The sequence below is a fragment of the Lycium ferocissimum genome, unplaced genomic scaffold (assembly GCF_029784015.1).
Source record: "Lycium ferocissimum isolate CSIRO_LF1 unplaced genomic scaffold, AGI_CSIRO_Lferr_CH_V1 ctg407, whole genome shotgun sequence".
Lineage (NCBI taxonomy): Eukaryota > Viridiplantae > Streptophyta > Magnoliopsida > Solanales > Solanaceae > Lycium > Lycium ferocissimum.
The window spans coordinates 108,607-116,110 of NW_026725556.1; the positions used below are offsets into that span (position 1 = coordinate 108,607).

The 7,504-nt window shown below is 32.9% G+C and overlaps 1 pseudogene; it reads right to left on the reverse strand.

Moving 5' to 3' along the window:
* Nucleotides 1-96: 96 nt before the first annotated feature.
* Nucleotides 97-4,225, reverse strand: LOC132044254 (putative late blight resistance protein homolog R1B-14; annotated as a pseudogene).
* Between the last annotated feature and the right edge of the window lie 3,279 nt (nt 4,226-7,504).

The window sequence follows — 7,504 nt, forward strand, 5'->3', positions numbered from 1 at the left end:
AGAAGAGTGGCATCTCAACATCTTGGTGAATCATAAGAAGCACAAGAGTGAAACCATTAACCTCAGAGTCAAAATCTAATGAGTTACAACAAAGGATTTAATGAATAATTTGTTCCATAGTTAACTCTGAAATGTAGTTTACAGACTCTAAAAACTGAAAGCCATTCTTGCACAATTTTATTAAGACAAAGCTGATAAACAAAATTACACAGTGATCTTCCAATTTAGCTCGAGGAATACACATTGTACAGTTTTAGACCAATAACTACTAAAACCTGATTCTTTTCTTAGATATAATTATTGCTACATCCAGCAACCATATCTTCCACCATGCTTTTCTAAATCTTCTACAAAACAAAACAATTTGCAGATAGACATTAGTAGGACAAATCATCTTCCATTTGCCTTGACCAAAAATATATATATTAGGAGAGAAATTCCTAGTTAATTGGCTATATTGATAAGGGAAATGCATTTGACAGAGTTTAAAAATTAGGCTGATTGTAGTTGTATTTTATCAGTATTGTACCCACTGTAATATTCCCATTCCGTGATGGAAAGCTCGAAACGAGAATTCTGATAATCTTCAACTTGTGTTTCCCGGATATCCCTTGCTGATTTTTCAACAGATTCATTGCAATAATGTACAAGTTTTCAAGGTTAGGAAATGCATCACCGGCGACAGCCCATTCTTTAAAGTAACAGTTTTGTACTGTCAACACTTTTGAGTTGAGAGAACTTGTCATTGCTCACTTCCCATCTCTTATCATCAAAACTAACGGATACCAGTTCCAGAACCCGAAGGTTCTGAAGCTGAGCAATGTTTGAAAAGTTCTCAATGCCCAATCTAAAGCGTTTCCGTGTCAATTTTTTGAGTAGGGAGATGCATACATGGTATCCACGCTGGGCTTCTGCAAGTATAGGAAAAATGTATAGCGCCTAAAGCTGTGTTGGAAAATCAAAGACCAGAAACTGACCTCTACTAATACCCTTGAATCTGCATATCAGTTCCTGAAGATTAGGTGTTTTTCTCAACATCAATTCCGCATCCTTCGTACAAGAGAAACATGGAGTGGGAAGAGTTCTCAAATCATAAAGTTCTGAGGAGTCCCCGAGTAATTCTTCTGCATTTTCCAAAGAGAAGTTGTCGTTGAAAATATGCAGATGTCTCAAATTAACCATCTTCCAAATTGTAACGGGTACTGACAAATTCCCTCCATTACCGTTTAATATCAGAGTTTTGGGATTCCAGGGATCAGCTATGGATGATGGAATTGACTCCTTAACATATCTTGCATAAAAATACCTCAAGTTAACTAGCTCAGTTGGGAAACAATCAGCAGTAACAGTGTCGCCCAGGTCCAAGACTTAAAGAAATTTGAAATTGTGAAAAAAGCGTGAAGTTATGACAATTGCGACATTGCGCATGCTGCTTGTGAGAGTAAGGACTGACAATCTGATCCTTGTGAATATATGAATTAGCAAAAATATAACTTGTGTATTAGATCACTGTGAATATATTAATTAGTAAAATCATAAAATTAATTTTCAAATATAAGTTAAAATACTTGATTGATTGAACAAATAAAGTACCATTAATTGTTATATTACCGTTCTATCCATTGTAGAAAATTCTCTTCCGCTGCTCTTATCATGCAGAACTCGAGCAATACATCATGACGGCGACCTTACCAGCAACATCAGCCCTATGAGCAACCATCACTAGATTTCTTCCAATTAGTTTCTCCAAGTAACCTTCTGCTATATCCGCCAAACTCTTACCTTCCCAACTTTTTGTAAATGCTTCTGATATCCATACCCGCGTTAACATCGAAGCAGCGATCACTCTATCCTCTAAAAATGCTCCAAAATAAAGGAAGAAAGGCTTAAGATGACAGGGTAACTCCTGATAACTTTGTTCTACAATGGCCTTTGAATCACTGTGAATGCGGGAACCTAAAGATGTAGCCACTTGTTCCCAACTCTCTTCTTTTTTCTCCATCTTTACCAAAATACCCGCCCCCAAGATAACTGAAAGGGGAGGCCCTCCACACTTTTTGCTATTTGTTGACCAACTTTTTAAGAGGAGGGGAACAACTTTTTTTACCAAACACTCAATCTTCTAGTGATTCCAACTCTGTCATCATTAAGCATATGAAGATGAACCGGACCATTAATAGATGTAGCACAATTGGAAACTTCAAGATGCCGCGTTGTTAAAATGATTCTACTTCCATTGTTGGAATCATTAAAGCAAGGCCTTAAATCATCCACACACTAGATTCCCACAAGTCGTCAACAAGGAAAAGATATCTTTTGGAAAATAAAGTTCTGCCAAGCTCATCAGCAGATTCATCTGCACGTTTCTCTCTATGGTTAGAGTCCTCACTGCTAGCATCATGTAGAATCTCCAATAACAAGTCCTTATATGAATATACTTGAGAGATACAAGTTTGTTAACGAATATCAAAGTGAAAAACAACTAACCTGTCAGAGTAGAGTCTGTAGGCCAAAGTCATCTTGCCTATACCCGGCATGCCGACAATTGATATAACATCTCGTTCTCTGGTTCCTTTTATTAGTTGGTCTCTTAAATTTTCTATGACATCCTCGAATCCCATAGTTTCTTCATTCGTATTTGGAGTCCTTGACAAATTTAATGACATATGAGCTATGCCACTAGTCATAGCATCCTCAACATTTTCTTTTCTTCAGTCTCTGCTGCCACTACTTTGATACGAGTAATCTCCTTTATGATATCCAGGAACCAAAGATCAAGACACCAGTGAAGAACTTCTTTGCTTATACAAGCATCAACGACATATTCCACCTCATATACTTTGCTAATCAATTGTGCAGCACAATCTTGAAGTGCCTTGACCTTATTGTGTGGTTCTTCTGCAACAGCTTCTAGTAAAGGTTGCAAGCTCTCAAGTTCCTTCTGAATTATTTGAAGTTGGTTCTTGATGAAGGAAATTGAATTTGCATAACGGCCTTGGAACTCCTTTAGATTGTTTAAAACAAAATCAACATAGCCAAGTCCATGAATCCTTGGCGTGTCAGGAAATGGCTTCTGAATGATGAGGTAGATCATCGCTTTTATAGGCTCAATGTTGCTCGGAAGATAAAGACCAATTGCTCGGTTCATATCCTCAAGCTTTGTGTCTTCTTTCTCCCCCCTCATACCGTACAATGAGTAAATTAGAAGTCCCACATCAACAATCAGAGTCCATGATATCAAGATCGAGTTATGGCAAATGAATGAGATTGTCACTTAATTGGCTGTGGATCTCCTGAAGTAAATGGGATAGGCAGCATGGAGAGTGGAAATTTGAGTAGTTCAATGAACAGTTAACTGAATGCTTCTGCTGAAAAGAAGCTGGAGTTTGTAGCTAGATTTCTGAACAAACTGGAGAAGCATAACCCTGAGAATGAGACTTCGGCACGAGCTGGAGCCCTATTTGATGAAGCTTTTAATGGATTTCCATGAGATATGGTAGGATATGAATGATCAAGGCTGACGAGGACACAATCAAAATGATATGAGTTGCTGAAAAATACTGCTTTGCAGTCAGATCTAAGGGATCTATTGAAGTGTAAGGAAGATAAAATGTGCATTCTATTGTACTGCAGGCTGCAGCTACTATCTTTCTTATATTCGGTTACAAATTAACTGAATGGGGACGGGGTATGTCTGTTGGATTCTAAATTTTCTAAATTTCCGGAAAGAATTAATCCTTTTAGGCCTGAATTGAGAGACAGATTTATATCAGTGTCTTGAAAGCGTCCAAGTCAACAAGATCAGGAACTCCAAGGATGGTTGAACATGTGGTGGCTTTTGTTCATGCAGTCCTTCAGAATTTCAAAGAAATATTGGTAAGTCATGATGCCTGTTTGGATGATGGAATCTTATGGCTGATAGAAGGATTGAGTAACCGTTGGTACTCTCTTCGCAAACTTACCAACACCATGCATTGAGTATCGAAAAATTATTTTCTCTTTGATCAAATATTGAAGCATTGGTCAATGAGGCAAGAATTATGGTCTACTTCTACAACATGAAACATCATCATGTGTCCTTTGAAGGATTTGCTTAAAAATATTCAGGAAGAGCTGATATTCTTGAGGATTTTGCTCATGGAGTCACTGAAGTAGTGTAAAAGAACAAACTAAGATAACACATCTTATGACATTAATTCAATACCAGAGAAGCAGGATCAGTCATTCATTCTCTTTCTAGTAATTCAGAGCTTAGAAACTTGGCCGAGGAAATTAACCTCTTGCATTTTCAATTAATTGCTTCTTAGGTTTACTTTTATTTCAACATCATAAAGACTGGACATGAATATGTTCTTGTCAATCTCAGAGAGCTACCAAAGGATGAAGCCAATTTGACAGTTCATGTTATAAATGAGGTGAAATTGCTTCTATAGTAACTTTTTCTTCTTGATCCTCCAGTTCAGTACATCGAATGCAAGAAACAAAATGATCTCTTTCCATTGATGTTGAATCTGTTTTCTACTAATTTATTTTTCTGTTATACATAACATATTTACTCTTTAATAGTATACTATACTATACTTAGGTCGTCGCAAGTATATATTTGCACGAGGAGAAAAGGGTATTTGCTATATCCTGGAAATTGAGATGTTGAATGTATTCGAAAATTACTTCTCTTGTTCTAAACTTTTTAGGAACAAAAATTTGTTTGAGTCTTTGAAGTGTTTGATATACTTCCTAATCTATTTCCAGTGAAGTTAATCTATTTCCGGTGAAGTTTTTTTTTTTATGAGGATCTGTATTTTTGGTGTACGTTCGTTCAGGTTTGCAAAATGGAGATGGCTGTCACAGCTAAAGAGATATTCTCTATTTGAAGCATTTTCAGCAAGAAATGAAGTGCTCGAATAAATGTGAGAAAATGACAAAAAAATGATCTCTTATATTTGGGTAGATTCAAATAGTTTCCTTAAATATACTTCTCAGCGGTTTTGGATTTTAAGTCTGTTTTCGCTTTAAATATTTTAACAATCCATGTCTGTTAGATCTCAGAAGAATTGTGAAAAAAGGATTTAACCAAAAATACCAACAAAGTGCTATCAAATTCCAGAAATTGTAACATAAAAATCTAATGGCTAAATTTCACCAGTGGTCTTCAAGCTTTGTGTTTATCATGCAAAAATTACTGTTCTATTTGTGTTACATAAAAGTCATCCAACTTTAAAGTTTATCACACAAAAAATAGTTTTTTACTACTTTTATCACATACAAGTTATCCAACTTTTAGTTTTATCATAAAATAATCACTTTTCTATTTTTTTTTATCACACTAGTTCTTGGGAACGTCTGTTGCACGTTTATCCAAGATATTTAGTAAGAAATTATGTTGCAATATAATAAATTTAACGGTACATAGTTTGATACTTTCTCTGAACTATAACACAGAAATCTAAACATATAAAAAAAGTAATAAGTAACATGAAATCAGAAACGTATAAAGTTGATGTTACTTTAGTGATGTAGTGCTTTAATTTAAAGACAAATACATGCTCGAACATATACAATTAACATGTATATAATAAAAGTATTTACTTCATAAAGATTAGTAACAATTGTGTATGAAAAAAAATAATCAAATTGTACCTACTTTCAATCACATCATGGCCCCCAACGTTTCAAGTAATAAGTCATGTAAAAAAATAAAAAACATATACGTATCCATTTCATGAATTCCCTGAATAATTGTTTTCGTCGCAAATCAAAAGAATAACGAACTTACAACAGGTCATCAACTACTAAGACATGTTGTATCTCTTCGCCTACGCTTTTCTTTGTCTTTCTTTTTTCCCTTTTTTCTGGTGATGATTTGAATTCACTTGTAGAGAATTATAATGTTTCATTGTCTCGCAAGATTGTCCACTAATTGCCATAGATGCAGTGAGAAAGCTAGAGGTCTTTATTCGTGTTCTTCTGCGAAAGACTTTTGTTTATTAAAGAATCCAATTATTTGTACCATCTCAACTTCTATAAAAGGATTTTTGTTGACAAATCAAACGGCAATTTGATTATCCAAAAATAACTATTTATAAGAATAGTGTTTGATTAAATAAAAGGATATAAAAGTCCATCAACTATTGATGGACGTTTTAGTAATTCAACTTTTAACTTATAAGCTTCCCACTTTTAATATAAATAATAAAATAATAATATAATATGATTATTGAGTAGAACTTACTGGTTGAGATAAAATAATTCATTATCAATTTAATTTGGTAACTAATGGCCCTATATTAATGGATTACTTAAATCAATGTTGCACATGAATAATTCATGAAGACAAAGGAAACGAAAAATTATTGAGGGTGGGAGGTGAAAAGCCCTTGGAAAGCCACCTGGTAATTGGAATTGGTGTAATTACCCTAGTAATTACACAGTATTGTAATTACAATGACCTGTTTATTTGTCATCACGTAATTACAATGTAAGTACAAGCGTACTGTTTGATTGCACAAATGTAATTACAAAGTTAGTTTAACTTAAAAATAAAATTTAATTATCAAAAATTTAAAATTAATATTTGAAAAATGTGCCTTTATAAATAATATTAAATTATTTATTTACTAACACATCATTTCTTGAAATTATATTAATTAACAATCATATATTTGTAACTAATTTTGTAAAAAATAATTGATATATACTTTTCAAATTAATAACATTTTAATTTTAATTGATTATAAAAATTAAGAGCAGACTTTTTGTGAGAAAATCATGGATTGGATGTTTTGACATAAAAAGAAAAATATTTATAAATATCTGACAAAAAATCTATCAACTGTAAGTGAAAAATAAATAGCGTGCAATGTGAAATAACAAGCCAATAGTACTTAAGCAAATAAATTAAAATTTAAAATACAATCTAAATTCAAAATTGAAAAAAAAAAAGTTTAACATAATACTCTTATGTCAAATTCCAACATTACATAAATAAGTTCCAACGTGACTTACGGAAATAATTTAAAACAAAGGGAAAATATAAGTCTATAACCTCATTCACAACGAAATTCTACTTTAATAACATCACTCATTAAATGTCAAGTTTGTTAATGACTCAATTATTTCTAATACTAAGATGTGTAGTTTCAAAAATTAGAATAATAACACAGTTATGCTCAATGAATAAAATAAAAAAATAAAAAAATACTAGCAATTACATGGAATCACAAGAAGTAAAGGTTGTGAATGAGAAAAAAGGAAATGAAAGATAAATAATATAAAGGAAACAATATATTTTTAAAATAATAATTAAGAAGTAAAAATAATAGAATAAAAATAAATTAAAGAAGAAAAGAAATTAAAATAAAACAAAAAAGAAAGAAATTAAAAAAGTAACCATGTAATTACACCCAATTCTCAAGCCCTCCTTGAGAATTGGAGAGTGTAATTAGACCCTCTCAATTACACCTAATTCCCACCTAACTAAGAAGGTGTAATAATTACACTCTGC